The following is a 19,880-nucleotide window of genomic DNA, read 5'->3' on the forward strand; positions in this document are numbered from 1 at the left end:
CATCCAGCCTGGCCTGGGATGTCGCCAGGGATGGGGATCCCCACCACCTTTCAGATGAACATGTTCCGGTATTTTACCACCCTCACTGTAGAAAAATTCTTCCTCATGTCCAGCCTGAATCTCCCTCCCTTTAGTTTAAAACCGTCACCCCTTGTCCTATTGTAACTGGCCCTGGTAGCTCAGAGAAAATACTCTGAAATCTTTGTATATTTATTACTTAGTACTTAGGTAACCAAAATGAATGAAGTAAAACAACTCCATCAACACAGAATTCTCCAAAAAGACTTAGAGCAGTCTGGATACTCAGACAATTGTGTGCTGACTCCCTTGTGCCCAGGAACTGCGCAGCCCTGGTGACACAGAGCTGTCTGCTAACAGGTCAGGCAAGCGCCTTTGCTGTAACCCTACAGAAATTCAGAGCTTTCAAAAAATAGAAGATTCACAATCATTTTTGAGAAAGTGATTTTATGTTTGGCTTCCCCCAGCAGACTTTTGGTTTGTAGGCAATGTGAACAATGTGAAGGACTTTACTCTGGGAACTTGACTGAAACAGATTGAATTTTCAGATGGGAAAAAACTGATTCTCTCGAACTCAGGGGCAGTCAGATTCTTGAGGCTCTTTTGTCTGGTGTTTCCAAACTTCTAAATCCTGATTTGGACAAAAGAGAAACTCAAGCTTTTTGAATGAATATGTATTGTAGCTGATACTGACCACATACTGCTTCTGAACTCCTAGGATGGACAAATCTGGATTCTGCCAGATACTATTCCAGAGAGATCCCCGAGTGAATTCCACATGTGAGGTCTCTGGAAAAATAGCTTTCAAATTGCTACTGGAGATTGGCAAATGGATATGAACGAATATGCAGTTCTATTATGAAAACTGCCATTAATGGCTTCATTTCTGTGGTGCAGTGGAACTTTCCAACATAAAAGCTGCTGGGAGGTAGGTTTGCCCTTCACAAGAGTAGAATGAACTCTACCAGGAATGTGTGGCAAATAGCCTCAAATTTTCCTTTTGTCCACTCTGAGTACAAGGCACATTTTTTTGTCCTCCTCTGAGTGCGGTGTTAATGTGTAGGTTAAGAAAAGCATATGAATGACTGAAAAGTAACAGCTAAAAAGCAACACCAACTCAAGGAACATCACTAAAATTAAGAAGAAACTGTTGCATATGTATCATCTTTTAGGAAGAGGAAAAGGTTGTATTTGTGACAAGTGGGAGGGTAGGGAGCTGAACATGCTGACACTCCCGTATGGAGTCAGAGGTGGTATAATATCCTGATTTGGGTTTGAAAAGTGCAACTCAAGCCTATTAATTTTTGAAATTTAGCTGTTTTCTACCTATTAGCATTTCTTGTAGGGTTTTTTTTTTTTTAAACAAGGTGGTCAGTATATATAAGTTTCTCATTCTTGCAGTCGTTCAAAAATCTGTGCTGTAATAATATTAATATATGGCTTGAAAACACTGGGCTCCTCTACATTTGAATTTTTAGAGAAAAGCTATTTAAAATGTTTGCCTACAATAACGTGCAAAGTCAAAATAGACTGAATAAAGTATGCTTTCTGGTTACAAGATGTGAAGAGAGCGTAGTGTTTCATGTTATAACATAAAGGTGATAGTTGTTAGATGCAGATTGATTGGAAATGTTTCTAATATTTGTTTTCTCTTTAATGTGAAAGAATTTAACGATTTGTAATGTTTTAGGCAATATTAATTGAGGTGGAAGAAATCTGTGTAAAATCTGTTAAATGAGCTGAGAAGTGAATGACTCTGAACTACTTTGGGGATGTAAATAGTTAGACATCTCAGCAGAGCAAACCACATAATTTTTCAAGATTTGATCTTTAAACAATATTTGAATATAACAATTGGCATGCAAACCTCAATAATTTAATACTGCAGTTTAAGGTGGCTGAACAGATATTTTTGTGCAGCTTTACCAGTATACCAGCAGAAAACAATTAGCTGCCTTATAGGGCTAAGGTATCTTTTTTATCTTTTCAATGGTTGAACCTGACACAAAATACTATCCATTTTGTAGAAGCAACATTGCCAAATAAGTTTTAGCTCTAGATGTATTAAAACCAAACCAACAAAAGCTCTAAAACCTGAGGTTTATTTCCTAATTTCTGAGGCTGAGTGATGCAATGCAAAAAGAGTGGCTTTGCCCTGTGTGTTTCAGGGAAGGTGACAATGCTACCAAGGTTGTTGGAGAATTATGCATTTCACCTTTCAAGTGTTATCTGTCACTGCCACTATGGCTTATCATTAGCATACCCTTTGATACTTCCATGGCATCAGGAAAAACAGTAAACATAAAGCAAAATAGAGACGGAAGTCATAAACAAAACAATATTGTTACTATGTTGGCTTACTGTGGTAAATTTTTCTTTAGTTTTTCTGCAGTCTTTTAAAATTGAGACAAAATTATTTTAAAACCAGTACAAACTTGTATCACAATGTGAATGATTTGGGAAACCAGCCCAAACCAGGATAGTCTGCATAAACGTAAGTAATTATCTGTGAAACTGCTTGTAAGGATAAGACTGAAAATGTTCAAAGTTGTCATATTGGGACTTTCTATTGGATTCTAACCTAGCTATCTTGCTCAAAATCATTCTTTTAAGATGTTTTGTTGCATTGATTCACTTTATCAGAACAAGGAAGTAGATTTAAAGATGAAGTAGGTGCTTGGTAAATTACTATGGGACAATAACTTTCTTTAGAGGTCATCAAGGAGATCTCTGTATGATGCTTGCAGAAATGGGGTAGGGGGCAAATGGGTTGGAGTTTCAATTTCCCATGACTGTTTCTTTCAGATGTTAAAAGTTAATATATACAACACACGTCTATAAAGTATAATTAAGACATTATGCTATTCTTCTATGTACCTTATCTCATCAGACTTTTAAGTGTAACGGTGGTCAGTGCAGCCTTTGTATCAGAATGTGATCTGAATTATTATATCAATACCCGTGTTTATATATGAGAGTGTTGCATTACTCTACTTACTAGTACTGTACTATTATACTGATAAGGGCTTATCCTTTGTCGTTTTGCTGTTTGACTTTGTTAGTGAGGAACTGAAATATTTTCCTAGATATTTCAGGATTATATCCAGGTTTCAGTGCCTGTTTTTCAAAACCCCTACTGAATGTCTGAAGAAGAAAGCAATATCACAACTTCCAAAAATTGAGGGCTTAATTACCATTTACATGGTCTGTTACACATTTGACCTTGCAAGTTTTATTGGTTTATGACTTAGCCATCATTCATACTTCTTAAAGATTTGTGGGAAACATCTACATATTTTTATTTGAACATCGTTTTCCAAACAATCCAAACATCCATTGGGAAAAAAAAAAGAGGCTTAAATAACTCATGAGAATCAGACAAAGCAGCATGTTCAAAAAAACCCCAAACTACCCCGAAAGGAAATCCCAAACACAAAACCAAGACCAAACCAAACAAAAACAACAACCCCCCAAACAAACAAACAACCCCCTCCAAAACCTCAAAATTTTTTAAATTCCCCAAAACCCAACACCAAAAGAAACTCAGTGTTGAGACTTCCAAGATAATGATACTGTTTTACACCGCTGTGCTTAACCTTTATATCTAAAAGTCCTAAAAATGTTTTTATTTACTTCCTCAGTCATCTGTAAATTATCAAGGGAAGGATATTAAAGACACGAAGCCCAACCACCAGGACATGATTTTGCAAAGACTGTAAATGGCGCATTCTTCAGCAAGTGGTGTGGTGTGCAGTGGGAACATGGCAGTCCCCATATGGGACTCCTGCTGCTGGTACAAAATCCTTGTGAAGCTGGATGTACTGCCTGGCACTGCCGTGCTGCTCCCAAGAGCTGCGAATGGCTCGATGTGGCAGCCTGTACCATATCGCTCTGCCATCTGTGCAGGGTGGTTATGGTGCCAGACAGGTAGTGGGCTCTGCTGTGCTCTCTACCCTTCATCTGCTTTCATAACTCCCACTAGTAAAGGCAGAATTATACTGCTAAAATTCCGTTAAATCAATGACATGCCATGTGGCCTGAGGTTAATATCTTGTTTTCAAAACAGCCAGCCTTTGAAGGGGGTGAGCTATTAATTGTGAAGATATTTAGATTCTTAAAATCAGAAGTAGACTTCTATTTAAGTTCCTGGTTTTAATAGATTATGTTTGTTTAATACAATTAAAAACAAGAGCAACAACAACAAAACACCCTCCAACATTTGTAGAAGATACGTACACGCTTAACATGCTGGTGTAATGTAATTGATTTTAAAAATAACATTTTAAACTAAAGCTACTAAATGCCATTCTCCAAAATCAGATTGGTTTTATGTAACATAGGTAGATTTTTTTTTTCTTTAAGTTTTAAAACTGGAATACAGTATATATCTCCTTTTTCTATGCTTGAAAATTTTCCCCAAACCCAAACCAACCAAATAGCCCCAGAAAGTGTTTGACTTCCTTTTCCACTCTTGTTCTTGGTAATTCAGTAGCAAGATTACTCACACCCGGTGCTTTTGTTACTCCTCAGTATTCTGATTGCCTCTTGAAGCTCTTCACAATTTCATTCTTTTACAAATGGCTCAGCTGTCTGGAAGAAGGCTGATTGTTTGCTTTTGTGAATTTCAGTATTGAGTAGCTCAGTAAAATACTCGTTTGATCTTTCTATAATGGCATTTGTTTTAAGAAAATATATCTGATTTTTCTGTTTTCGGTTTTTAACTTATAGTTTCTTCACAGATTGATATCCTTACAAATTTATATTTCTTCATTAGTACTGTCTTAGGTCATCTTTGCTATCCTGTGCAAGTTCTGGCTTTTACATTATCTTATGGTGGTTTTGTTTAGGTTTGTTTTTTTGGTCATGCTGCTGACTTACAAACTTTTAAAAGTTTTCTCAGGCCCTCCTTTGTCCTCTGTATTTCTTATCTCTTTTGCACCTCTCAGCATATTTCATACACATGAGCTGGCTTGTTCATTTGCTATCAGTATTTTCTGTGTACTCTCTTAAAGCCTCAGTCCATTTCCTAATTAATCCCCAAGAATTTCTGTCCATGTTTTAGGTTGCCTGTAAAGTAGAATTCTACCTGTGTCTTTTTGCATTTCTCAGGAGGAATCAAAGGCTCGTCCATTCTGTTAATGCCTTTATTACAGCAAATCTTTCCTCTTGCTCTGTCAAGATGGTAGTTGTGAGTTGGGCTGGTCACCTGAAGGTCTTTTGGTGGGAGATAATGCGATATATGCTCAGCTGTAATACTAATGTCATTTCAGGGTACATCTGCATGTTCATGTGCACGTCTTTAAGTATGATGAAACGATTCTAGTGAGAATGTGGTGTAACTCCTGATTGTTCCTCTGCCACTAGCAAGTGACTAGGAAATCCATTTTGTTCTTTCCCTTTCTGATGCTGGTCTCGTCTTTTGCTGTTACAGTTATTTTGCTCTGCTGTCAAAATACTGATATGGAATCGTAGCATCGTTTAGGTTGGAAAAAACCCTTAACATCATCGGGTCGAGCTGTCAACCTAACACTGCAAACTCCACCACTAAACCATGTCCCTAAGCACCTTGTCTACATTTTTTGAAATATCTCCAGGGATTGGTGACTCAGCCATCCCTGATGTTTTTTTTTCCATCAGAGACGTTACTAGATGTAAAGGTCTTTCTGAAACCATGTCAGTGTAACTGTCTTGCCGTATGATGGAATTTAGGTTTACCACTTTTAATTTCAGCTATTAAAAAAAAAAAAAAAACAAAAAACCACCACACCAAAACACTCAAATGAAAATAATTGTTTTCAAAGTCAAACACAGAAAATGTGGCAAATAACAGAGTTAAGGTTGGCAGTATATTACTTGTATTATGATACACTTGTTAATTATCTAATCATTTTCCTTTAGGTCTTCTGACTTAATGCTTAGAGCAGACCTACTCAACTGTTAAATCAGTGCTACCTGGAAAAAAAAAAATGTGCATAAAAGAATTCATATGTGCCTGCCTTCATCTTTTAATCTTTAAACAAATGAGTTTTTCCTGTGTAATATTCAGCATCTTATGCTGGGGCTGTCTACTTATAGTGTCCTCCAGGAAAAAAAAACCATAGCTCTGATTTATGCAAAGAAACCTTGTATATAGGAATCCTAAAGGCAGGATTTTTTTCAGATTTACTTCAGTTGAACCCTATGTTTTGTGCTTCCCTTTGTTTCATGGATATAAGTTGCTAAAATAATACAATAAAAATGTTTACTAGAACAGTATTAATTTGCATAAGAAAGCAGGTGTTTTTCTGTTATAGACTATTGCCAAAAGGTGGCAGTCTTTGTCCCCAAAATTCTGTGCTGTCTAGAAAACGTTATGTACAGCAACCATAACTTATTCCTAGCTATGCTAGATGATAAAAATTACTTGTTAAGTAGCCATAGAGGGGAAAACCCCCTATATTTGAAAGTTTAAGGATGATGTAGCTATAGTTTTATTTTGACAGTGGGATGTTAATTAGCAAGGCTTGGAAGAGAGCAGTGATGGGGGAAGAGCACTTCACAAGAGACCGCTAATGAACAAGAACTGCTTACATTTCAGGCTCAGTTAGGGCTTTAAGTATTTCAGGTTTTGGAGATGTTATTAGGATCTGGCCCATTAGATCACTAGGTTGCTGTGTTCATCAAACAACATGAAATGCATAGAAATAATCCACTTACTTGAAAATTCTTGGCGCAGTAGCCAATTTTCTTTTCCAAGCGTTTGGGTAGATCCCAGCACAGCACAGCTCGTTTCCTTAAAAATTAGTGTAAAAAAAAAGCATCTGATGATAAATGATAACCTTTGCTAAATACCTGCAAAGGACTTGGCTATATATTTTGTATTTTAAAATAATAGATTATTTTAAAAAAATATTTGGAAAGGGCATCAAGCAAAAAATTATTAATTTTAGAAAGACTCCAACCTTACAATCATATTTAACTACCTTTATCCATATCTATACAGACACTGGAAAATCTAAAATACTGTATTAAATGATTGACTAGAAAGTAACCAAAATTTGATGTGAAACTTGTTGTCTTTATGGTTATGGGTAAAACTTGCAGCATGTTTTTGAGGAGAGTTCAGGGCAGTGATGTCATAAACAACTGCACACACCACATTTGCGTAGCAATCACAGCTGAGGACATGTATCTGTGTCACTTGCTGCCTCGTCGAGGCCCCAGTCACCCTGTTGTCCCTCGGCCCTGGCCCCATGTCTGCATTCAGCCCTGCTCCTCCCGGAGCACTCGCAGCAGCCCTGCTGTGGTACAGTGACCGTGGATGGGCTTTGAATGGAAAAACTGTCTCTCTAAGAACCGATCGAGGAAGAGCAAACCCTGGAAAAATCCTCTGCGCTCAGGTAACGTTGTACTGGAACCTCCTCGGAAAGAATAAGCTGCCGGAAAGATGCTGGGCAAGCAGGTTGTGTGGAGAGGATGGGCTCTTGGTAGAACTCTGTCAGACTTGTACTAAAGCAAGGGCTTCATTTAGTTAGTTCAGGAAATATCCGAGTGGTCTGGAAAGCTTGGGAAAGTTAGTAACATGCCAGCATTTGTTAATGACCTTATTTTCTCTAGTTCTCCTCACTTTTAACTCCTGAAATTTTAGGGGAACTTAGCAGTATAATACTTTGAATTGAAGTGTGGTAGGCAAATTGCTCATAAGCAATGAGGATTGTACAGAACTGTGGAAAGAAGAGAGTAAAGTGAGCTGTAATTTCTTTTATAAATATTTGTGTTTATTATATATGCCCTGTCTCTGTACACTCTCTCTATAATTACACTAAATCTTTTTTCCGAGGCTTTTCAGTCAGTTCTTATTTCAGATCTTCTACAAGTAGTTACAGCAGACCACTGAGAAATTTTCAGATGCAAGAAGTCATTGTTCTTTTTTTTTTAATTACTATTTGTTGTTACTTATATAGTTGAGGTCTTATATAGTTTATATGGACTGTGTCATGTATCAGAAATAGAAAAAAAATCCAGTGGATAAGAACTCATTCTGAACCATTTTGGTGTTACCCAGAAGTGTACTTCATTTTAATTCGATGTTTATTTTTCAAGTGTCTATGATGAAAGCCTAATTACTGAGCGTGTTTGACTCATCTTTGTATCCTGGTGTAGTAGAAACAATAATTATAATATTTTTGTTTTAGAAAATATATTTCATTTAATCTTTATTTCAATAGTATTATATGTTTTTCATGACATGCTGCAAATCAGTTTATTCAGTTTATTACTTTGGAATGACTTATAACTACTAAAAAGGCATGAAAGACACTATTTAAAAGCCAAGTCTAATACATAAGAGAGATTGTCTGAGATTTAATAACCAATGGATGAGAAATTTCACAATCTTACATTGCACAAATACACCAGGTCTGTCATAAACCCCTTTCACTGGCATCAGTGGGGCTGCACAAAGGTGATATCTAAGAGTGGCCCTAAGTTTTTGTTTAAGGCAGCCTCCTGCCATCACCACATATACCCTGAGTGGGAGGAAATGTCAGCCATTCTCATACCTGCCTTTGGCCATGCTGTTACCAGCACCTGCTTAGATTCTTGGGGCGTACAAAGTCAAGATGTTCGCAGAGGCTTCAGCCTGCAGAGTGAAGGCAGCTTCATGGAATAAGGATTTAACAAAAGGGAAATCTTCCTCCATATGGAACCAGAGTGCTGGCTTAGATCTTTCCCTTCTCCTTTGCATCTCTTAATTTTGTGAATACTCCTACATTACTGTGTGGATTTTAAATTGGAAAAACAGAGGAGGTAAGGAGCATCAGCGGTTAAAGGTCTTTAGGGCTTTATGGTTTGTTAGGAGAAAAAAACCGTGTTTTGCACATGTTTTTTAGGATCAGAGTTGACTGGGAGTCAAAACTGCTTTAGCAACATGAACGACCTTGGTGGTTTTGTCCTTGTTAGGGCTTGGAAGGTTGGAGCACACTTGCTGGTTGTAGATGAATGTGTGGCTGAAGAACCCGTGGTGTTGGGTGAGGGAGTCATTCAGCCAGCAGCATGTGGTGGTTCACTCTCCTACAATCCAAAATAAGTGGAAAAGTATTTTTATAATGTACTCAATGCATCTGCAAACATAAGGTATTCGTTTTTGTCAGGTTGGTTGCAGTCTTGGGTTGTCACTTTTTGAACCTGCAGGTGTTAGCTAGCTATGTGAAGACTGATATTGTTCCCCAAGTGCATTTTAGAAGTACTTTGAGAGTCAAGAGGAAAAATTATTAAGAAAAATGAGGGTATTCTATGAAACGAGTTCCCTAGGTCACAGCAAAATCTAGAGCTGTGTCAAACTTAATGGAAATTAGGTGCCCTGTTGCATATTTTGCTTTGTTTTCCAAATAAACCTACATATGATAATTAAATGCTGAACATTTCAGTTGATAAAAACTAATTAAGAGGTCTAAGTACAGCAATCTTTTAGTTACTAGGAGAATACAAGTTACAAGACACTTCTTAATAAGAAACAAAACACCCGCTGGATTTGAACTCATTACCTTTACAAAGTAAAGCAGATAAGGTTTTGACTATGTAATGCAGCCTTTCCTTTGGGTTTGGGAATTTGCAAATGTTCCTTTAATTACAAGGACAGTTTAATATTTTTCTTAAGATAGAGCAAAAACCACTGACTATTATTACAAAAATATTTATTTAAAAACCCCTAAATTAATAGATGAGATGGAGTCTGTACCTATAGAGATATATATATAGGCCTGTAACTCTGCATACAAACATTATTTTAGAAGAATAATGCCCCTATATTTTTCTGTGACTTCAGCATTAATTCACAGTATACCAGAAAATCCTTCTAGGTGTATGGAACTAGTGTATAGCTAATAAGTGTGGTTATAAGATCTCAGAATTAATCAGCCAGATAAATGTGTGACCAGAGAGTTTCAATGCAGAGTTTCAATGTAGCCTCTTTTTTTTTTGCCTTTTTTTTTTTTTTAACCAGACCTGCCAGAATATACAAAATTCTGAAAAGACTAAATTATCACTTAGTCTGAAAGTGGCTGTTGTAATTAATTCTAGTATCTTCAACAGTAATCAAGTCTTCAGAATGCAAAAGTACGGTCCAGGAGACCAAAAAGTTTGGAATTTTATCTTTGAACTTCAACTGTTTCCAAGAAAGAAACTAGAGGAAAACGCATTGGTTTACTCTTTTAAAAATAATACTGATGTTCTTTTCGTTAAGACTCTATAGCACTCCTGTGCTTGGGAACCAGCTCTTGAAATTGGCAGGGATGTGGCCTTGACATAAGACTTTCTTTGAAAATCTGTTCCAGCTGGATCAAGTTGTTATCATTTGGAAAGTCTGTGCATAGAGGCATATGGCCATTAGAAGCATATCAGAGCAAAACCGTTTGTAAGTGAAATCTTTGAAAACTCTTTGCACTGTGATTTTTTTCAGTACGTGGCTGAACAAGGCTTTCCTGCAATTGCACCATTAGCCTCTTATGGCTTCAGCCAGCAGGGGAAACAAAGTCATTCTCTACTGAGGCGCTGCCAGTGCATCCATGTGCCTTCTAGACCCAGGAGAGAGATTAAGGAGAATTAAGGAGAGAGATTTATTGTCTGTGTTCGTGTTAGGGCACTGGAAAATGGAAGTGCCAGTGGCTAAGGGAGTTTGGGAGAGGCACAAGAACAGAGAATGGAGAATAATGAGATGGTTTAAGAAGACAAAGGGAACAGCATTGGACTGTGTTGGGATTTAGAAATATAAATGGTACAAGATATTCTAGGTGGGGTCAATAAGTTTGTACTGGGAATAGGGAAAATTGGAAATACAGGTTGGCAGTGTGAGGAATTGAGGTATTGGTAGGTCCCCGGAAAAAACTGGTCATTAACATGCTTGGCAGCGTAGACGCCAAGGCTGATATGAAGAAAGAAGGCTAATTGGTAGGTGCTAGAGAAGAGGTGGAGAGTGGTACAAAAAAATCTTAGCACTGGAGTTTAGGACACACAATATGAGCATAATGAGCTCAGAATGTGGAGAGAGGGATAGGAAAGAATTAGTAGGTCTATGGTTGTGGTCAGATAGGAAAGGAAAAGGAATAAGCCATGGTTATGTTTGAGGGCAGAACTGGGTGTGTTGCAGGACTGGAGTGGGCCAAAGAATCCATACCCATATAATCTGGGATGTAACACTGGATTTCTGTGTCTTGGGTGAATGCTTGCGGCACCCGTTACTGATACATATAGAAATGGATACCAACTACCATCGCTCTGTTCGTGAGGACTGCAAAGGTCTTAGATGTTATTTTTCAGTGTTCTAACCAGGCAAAATTGTATGGACAAAACCCAATAACACTAGGGACTGAAGTTAGAGGCAAGTTCATTCTGGCATTTCCTTAGTTTGGCTTTGCATCCATAATAGTGTTTCAACTTTTTAGCGTAATGTTTTTGTTGTAAAATTATAGAACTATAACAATGCTAGTACTGATTTGTTTAAATTCTCAGGAAAGTTATTGTGAGAGAATAGAATATTTGTTACAGTATTCTCACTGTATCCTTGTTTTAAACTGATGCCATGTACTGAAGAGACATCACCCTCTTCATGAAATATTTCTTTCTTCACGTCTCTGCAACAATACTCTACTTGCATCAATACCTAGCTTAGACAGTTCCAATTGTGATAGGGAGTTCCGAAAGTTTTAGTAGAAAACTCAGAGTTTGATTTTCTTTAAAAAAAAAAAGCTTTCCCTTTAATGTAGTCTATAGGCAACTGAAATCCTGACCTTGTGGGAAGTAAAAAACAATGGCCCAATTGACTTTACTTGGGAGTAATACCTACTGTTTTCATGGCTTGGTTTGAAAGCAAAGACAAGTCTCAGTGTCTCGTGATTGAGTGCTGGGCTAGGCAACGGAAATAAGTCCCTGCAAACTCTGGAACTGACCTTTGTTTTGAGTAATAAATCTTGAGGTTTTTTTGCTGTTGTTGTGTGATAGTAATCTAGTTGGAAACTAGAAGAAGGACGGTATATCATAGCTGCTTTTGTTGAACTGGACCACAAATTGCAAGCTGAATTTGAATTAACTTCAGGGACTGAGCCTTAGTGCAGAGGGGAGGAAAAAGCTGAGGGAGGGAACAAAGCAAAGACAATTGGTTTCACTTGGTGCTTCTAAATGTAAACAGAGTAGAAACACCTCAACTAGTCCCAGGACAGCTGTCAGGAAAAAGTGTTGCCTCGGGACTCCTTTCCCCTGTTGAGTGAGCATGGGAATATTTCCATTTCTCTTTAGGTCATTTATGTTGCACATATGGCGTGGGATTCATCTCCCTTAAGTTCATTCATATAAACTTAAACATCTAATGAAGAAAAGAGGGAAGGAAAAGCTCCAAAGTTCTTCCTGAATCTTATGAGCTATTTTAGAATGGGACAAGCAGCACTTTCAGAGGTTTCTGTCTCTACGTATGAAGAATTTTTAGTTAACTTATGGAGGGTTAGAGATTAACTTTGAAATAGCTGAGGTTAGGTGAGAGAAATCCTGCCAGTGATGAATTTTGCATTAAATGAACTGGCATGAAAACAGTTATCCCAAATCTTTCTTCAGCAATATCTGCCAAGCATCCAGCAATGGTTTTGAGAGTTTTTAGAGCAGAGGGCAAACTATTTTTGCTCAGACATTGTGTAAGTCCTCAGTGTACTCAAATGCAGAAAAACAGCCTGGCATTATCCAAACAGGATAGTGATTGTGACAGTCAGGTAAAGAGTGTCACCTGTGGTAGCCTAAATGTGTGAAAAAGATTAATAAATCGGATGTTTTAATCTAGTGATTTCAGTACAGGAGACAGGAATAAGGAATCATAGTGATACTTACAGGTTAGTACTGAATAAATATACATAAATGTATGTGTACACAGGTGAATATTTAGATGCATACACAGACAGCTTCTCTAGATTTTGGAAGGTGTTTTACAGAGTAACATTGTAAATAGATTTTTAAATTTATGTGGAAGAGAGCAACATACCAGTTGCACATTATTGTTAATTGAAAGCACAACCATGTTGCAAATTGAATTAAAAAGATACCTAAAGGTATTTCCAGAGAATTACCCAGCCTTGGATGAATACATGGTTGGTGTGAAATGCTGAAGAACCTTCCCCTTGGCCCTGGGGTAGGAGAGGTGGCTGAAGGAGCTGGTTATTGCTGTACCCCAGGCTGGCAAATCACATCTCAAATATCCCTGAAACAGCTTTAAATTGTGTTTGCAGTTGAACCGATTCCTTCATGGCTGGGACATACAGAATTAAAAGTATGAAATAAAACCTTATTAAAGACATCATTCTTTTCTGCTCTGTGATAGATATAATAACATGGTAGGAGCAGATTTGATAATCTCCCTATTTTGCATCTGATATGTTGGCTTTGCACAGCCTTGAGCACAGCAGAACTCAAGACAAATGTGTTACCTTCTTCATCTGCAATCTTCTTTCCATGCCATGGCAACCTCCGGATGCTATAACTAAATATAGTCTTGATCTAGTTAAGTTAGAAATGTATGTAATTTCTCCAGGATCGTCTTAGTCACTGTTAAACAATGTGCGATTTTCATGTACTTTTCATGTACTTTAATCCATTTATGGTTTCATTGCTGTTTGTCCAGCTCTTTGCCAAGCTGATCTCTTTATGTCGCTTCAAAAAACCAGCTTAGCTCGCTAACAACTATCAACCTGAAAATCTGCCAGTCTTGAATGAATATAAGTGGATAATTGAAGTTATTTACAATAATTGCTAGGCTTTTAATTTACTTTTATCTTTTATTTATAATTTTTTGCTTTGCAGCACTTACTGTGACTGAGCATTGTCTACTGAGTTCTTTTAGTGGAATTTGATAGTAGTCATAGAGCAGCTATTTTTAGCATGGCATTACTTGCAAGATTGATCTCTGTCTTAAGCTACAAACTCTAGGAGCTCTAATATTGAGATAACAGGAGCTAAATAAATTTCAGTGCATCGTAGCCACAGCAACAGCAAGTTTAGTGATAGAATTTCCTAGGAAATACCTCGTAGCTGAGGAGAACAGAGTGGGAAATGAAATATGCTGCTGGACTTTCTGGAAAACTGTCTATGTCTTACCTGTGGCCCACCTTCTCCCCTTCCCAAGCTCAGGGATAAAACCAGCCAAATTGCAAGTCAGTTGTCACTGGCCTGTTTAAAACCTCAAAAACATGTGTTTCTCGTGGTAGCAAATATTCCTCCAAGGTCAGCATCAGTATCTGATATCTACACTGCTTCTCTGTTGGTTACAGCAAACGTGAAAAGCTATTTGCAATAAAAGAGTGAGACCGAGAGGCCTGTTTGCACGCGGGTGCATTCATTGCCATGTTACATGGTGCTGTTTTCAAGCATGGGAAATAATGGGGATACTGTTGAACAACATCAAATATTCTTTGTTGGCTTCTTTACCTTCTCCACTAAATGAACTGTGAAAGAAGCAAACTCCAGAACTCAGATGGAAGTAAGGAGGACTTGTGTCAGAATTATCACCCATGCCAGAATATTACCTAAGCTCACTTAATGCTAATAAATCTTGTTCTCTCTCAGAGAACAGCCCAGCCTTTTCAGAAGTTCTCAAAGCACCTGCAGCCTTACAGGTTTCTTGGACAGGAAATCCTTTTTTCACTTCTGAAATGAACGCCAACATGGGGAAGTCATAGGAAGGTACCTGGGTAATGTTTTTGGAGATTGGTAATCTGTTACTGAGTGCTCCCACATGCACAGCATGGGCTTCTCATGAAGAAGCCAGTGAAGAAAATTGCTCTGGTGATTGAAACACAAGTTCTGGTTTCTCTCCCAGGAATATACTCAACTGCTGAGCTATGTTTTAAATAGCTATCTGGCTGCACTTTAAGAAATATTTTTGGCATGTTCAGAGCTCAATTACTATAATTTTGATTGGAAATTAGATGTTCAGATCAATAGTAAGTTTATTAAAATTGCACAGAGTATTTCACCTGAAGAAGTGTAACTATCAGTAGTTGTAAGTATTTTCCGTGTACACAATACTGCTGTTTTTTTCTTGGTGATGTACCAGAAAACTTTCTACAAAACACAAAATAAATAAGCTCTTAAAAAAGGGATTAGTTTTCCATTGTTTTCTTACCTGACATCGTTATTGGTAAAGTTTGTTTACATTTGATTAAGATAGAAGTCCCTGTTACAATTCCACATGTAGGAGTCTGGGAGATGAGCTTTTTAAACTGACATGAATTCCTGGGGTTTTTTGTGTGTGTGTGGTTTTTTTTTCTTACATATTATTAATATTGTTTTTCAAGACAAACTTTCAGTGCAATACAATCTATTCATAGGATTTTCTTTGGCTTAGACTTTTTGCCAAATTTTAATAAGAATGGCTTTTAATTATTTTTTATATTTCCAAAATCTTGGAAATCAACCTTGATGACAAATACAATGTTTGTTGAGGAGGTGAGCCACAAACAGATCTGATGCCATGGGAAAGCAATGAGAAAGTTTGTTAGGCTTGAGGGCTATTTTTGCAGTTTGTTGAATGCATTCAGATGCTAGGAGGTAAGAACCTCCTACAGATTTATCTGTGCTTTTTTGTGGTGACTGTGACATCCCACTGCTCAGAGCAGGTTCAGAATTAGTGGCCCTTGTTGTATGTTCTCTAAATGAAATTCTCATAGACCTCAAATGATAATTCTACATTGTGTTGGACAATACAGAGGTAACAGCTCAAGCTGGCAAGACTGAAAATGTACTGAAAGAAAGAACTAATGTACTGAAAGAAATATGTTAAGCCAGAGCCTAGCAAGTTTGGGAAGAAGATGTCAGTAGAAGGGCTGCTGACAAGCTCACAGAACTGAAGCTGTTCTTGGTTATTGTTTTAGCAGTGAGGCTTGAGCATGGGTCTGAGTAAAGGAGCATCTACAATTGAGAGGGTAGATCTTTCATTTTCTGTTTAAGCATGTTTGGTGTTTTTCCTGTTTTGAAATGAATTTTTGTCATGTGAAATATGTCTTATGAAGTATAAACTATTAATATTATGGACTGAGATAATATGAGTACATAGTTGGCACTAGTTATAATTAAGGTAGAGCAGTTGTCTTAAAAACTTGTAGCAGTTTGGTTTGGAGAAGAGCAGTTTCTAGCAACATTTTCTGGTTTTATGTGTAGCAGTTAGTTTATCTTAGAAAAATACAAAGGAAACAATGAAATGTAAATGTGCTTCTTCGAGACTTGATAGCTGAAGAGAGAGAGGAACATAACTTCATTCAGCATTTATGGATAAAGGTCAGTGACCCTCTGCAGTTCAGGCGTTCAGAAACTGTTTCCAATTTTGTTATGCTTTTGAATTTATTTAATCTAGCTTCAAAATGGGATTCTAATGAAGAATCATAGAAAAGTAGACTGACACACTTCAGATACATGTAAAGAGTAAACATCTCAGAAACTATTCAGGATGTTTGCATGATTTTTTTCCTTGAAATTGTTTTTATCTTGATTTATTTTCACCTTTCTGCCCATCTGTTCCATTTTCCCCTTACTTTCTGTTGGATTCTATAATATTTTTCCCCTCATTCATTCTGTTTCTTTCACCTTTCCTGTGCTATCTCTATAACAACCCAACTTAAATGAGAATTTATATCAGAATATTCACTGAAATTAAAGTATTTTTAAAGAAAATTATCCTATTCAGAGATAGCTCAGTAATTATTTTTTCATGTTATGGAGAGGAAACAAAGATTTCTTTTTCTTCCCTCAGCCTTCTCTACATTATCTGTGATACTAGTACTACAGAAAATACAAAACATTGACATTGTGTCTTGGCGACCATTTTGGGGTTTTTTTGGGTGTGATATTTGCTCTGTCTTGTGGTTCGTGCACTGTTTTTATCCATGTTAAATTCTGATATGCTAGATAAGTCAGTTAATTGTTCTCATACTTACATGTTTTGGCAAAGTTAAGTATTAGTTCCTTAAGTGGAGGAACCTCAATTGAATTGTGCCATAGAATGTGAAAATTGTCTGTGCATGCACATGCAAACACCTTTCCACATGTAGAGCTAAATACTCTCAAAATGTAGTGGGGCTCTAACAATGCTCACTCAGTGTTCATAATTAATTCCGTGTAAATGCATATAGATCGCTCACAATTCCCTTCAGGATAACCTCAGATTGGTAAGCACTTACTTTCTACAGCAATGATTTTAGAGCGTGTTTACTCAAATGAAAATATATTGGCATTTGTATTAAGAGTGTCATTATAAACTATTAAGTTAAAGTCGCTAATCATGCTAATGTTGTGAATCATTGCTAGATAACTGTTCAGTCATTAAAAGATTTGTAAAGGGATTTTTGGCCTCACTATAAAAATGTTGCAGTATTACATGTGGATTTTATATTTTTGTCTCCAGGGTGTTAAGGAATTTCTTCCATCATGGTTCACCTCCTTGAGGACTTAAAAAAACCCAACCAACCAACCAACACAAAACAAAGAAACCCCAAACCAAACAACAACAACAAAAACAAACAAAAAAACCCCCAAACCCCCCAAACAAACAACAACCAAACCAACTGCACACAAAAAAAACCAAGCCCAAAACCCCACCAAAAAAACCCAAACCAAACCAAAACAAAAAAACCCCTAACAAATGGAAACAAACAAAACCTAAAAACCACAGCAAAAAGAAAACAACACCAAAAATAACAGCAATAAAGCCCCCAGCATTTGTGTACAATTTCTTAATTTCAATGTCATCTGTGGATACCCACTGTTAAGTCATTTTGTGGATTTAGGTTCATTACTAGCTCACCTTTTCTATAGCTCTCCCAGATTTCTCGCAGTCCTTCATAATGGTGTTGAGATACTTAAAACAAATTTTAGTTAAGGACTGTTAAAGTAGAAGATGCAGCATATGTGTGTATTGTCTACGTTCAGTATACCAAAATTTTAATTTTCTTATTAGATTTGTGAAGTGAAGCATGTAGTGTGCATGCATATTTGTGTCTGCCTCTTCAAGAAAAAATAGGTGTTGGTAGATTGTTCACTTCGTTGTTCTGTAGAAAATGTTGTTGAAATGTATGTAACTTTTTTTTTAAAGAACAAATGTAACATCTGAAAACTTAATGAGTAAATCAATGAAGTATCAATCAGTACTTTTCATTTCTGAGCTGCTCTCCTTACCAGATGTTTCTACTGTTACCCATCTTATGCTTCTCTAGCTATTTCTTACATGGGGGGATAAATCTTAGTTTAAATTTATTTCACTGAGGCGAAAATGTAATTGAAACACATTTGGATCAATACAAACTATATAAGAAGCCATGAATTATTTTTCTAGCTGACTAGGTACTAATATCTGGGTGCTGGTATCTCATGAAATACTATAATAATTTTTCATCCGGTGAGTAAGTAAATATTTCAGCACAGAAAGAAAAACGTCTTTCTCTTTCCTCTGTATTCATTTCTGTATGAAGATTTTTTTTTTTACCCTTCTTTCATTTTTTTCCACTCGAACTTATCACTTACGATCTTTTCTATTAGATGTGCTCAGAGTAGTAATGCAACTATGGTTTTAGTATAAAGAAGTACATGTCTGCAGAAATGTATTGAATTAGAATAGTTATTTCACAAAGTGCCTTTTTTGTACTTAAGAAATGAGGTATAGATTTCTAAAATACCTTCAGCAGGTGACTAAGATGCTAAAGATGGACTTCTGAGACCATTCAAATGTTTAAGAATCTATTTCAGTTGCTGCGAGGCTTCCCCCTCAGAATAATTAGTTTATGCTACTTCTCTTTTTTAAATTCTAAATGCAAAAAAAATGTGGGTCAAGTTAGTGTTTGATAAGCTTTCAAATGGCAAGGTCTGTTTTTACTGCTGTTCAGACAGTACAGGAACAGTAGGAACAATTCCACAGAACTTCACTTTTTTAAAGAAATATTTTTTTATGGCTTCCCTTCACATCCCCTGTTGTGATGCATCGTTAGTTCTTGGGTCCTTTTACCCGTGTGTGTGGGAAGGGGAGCTGGGATGTTTTTTGGTTCAGTTCTGGTTTGATTTACCCTGGGTTTGAACCATTCAAGTTCAATTCCAGTTTAGGTCAAAAGGGTTTGCTAAGAACCAGCTGGGTTTGTATGAGACAAGGTTATTGAAGGTGGAAACAGTGAAATGACAGGGGCGTACGTGCACCACAGGGCTCTGGGAAGGCAACTTCATCCTCTGCTGGGCACCAGTAGTATTTCCAGAGTTTTGTACGCATCTTTGAGATCTATAATGCAGCACTGAGGAAAAAGTGTGAAAACCCTTCCCGCTGGTCTGTGGGGAAGGTGCAGAAGCCCAGCAAAGGCTGGGGGGTTTGGTGAGGGTTGTGCCCGCCCGTGGGTTAGCAGTGTGATGAGACAGAGCTGCGGCAGGCAAGGCTGTGACACTGCTGCGCTGCTGACCTCGCTGAACACAAGTGCTCCCTGTAACTGTCAGGCTTTTGTGGAAGCGTTTGTTCTGAATTGGCAACCAGAAATATTTTTCTTGGTTCACTTTCTGTTGTAGTTCAAAATGTATAGCAATAGATGTGAATTCCGATTCCATTTTGATTTATATCCGAAGACTTGATAGAAGTGCATACAGTTCTGAAAAGGGAAGCAAAAGTGCTCCCGGTGTCCACTCTGTGAATCGGGAGTGAGAGCCCGTAGCTTGCTCTTGCTTCGTGATACAAAGTATTTGAAAATATACGTATGTACCAGTGTCTGATAGATCAAAGAAAATAAAAATAATATATTGAGTATTATTTGACAGATCATTCCTTGATTAATTTTGGGTTGGACTTATATGAATGTTCAGGTTGATTAAAGCAAAACTAGAAAGAG

General features: G+C 37.2%; 1 protein-coding gene across 1 annotated transcript in view; it reads left to right on the forward strand.

Annotated features, from left to right (window-relative positions):
- CACNA2D3 (calcium voltage-gated channel auxiliary subunit alpha2delta 3) overlaps positions 1–19,880 on the forward strand; it is a 437,844-nt gene that overhangs the window by 116,805 nt on the left and 301,159 nt on the right. The window lies entirely within an intron of this gene.

The sequence above is a fragment of the Caloenas nicobarica genome, chromosome 11 (assembly GCF_036013445.1).
Source record: "Caloenas nicobarica isolate bCalNic1 chromosome 11, bCalNic1.hap1, whole genome shotgun sequence".
Classification (NCBI taxonomy): Eukaryota; Metazoa; Chordata; class Aves; order Columbiformes; family Columbidae; genus Caloenas; species Caloenas nicobarica.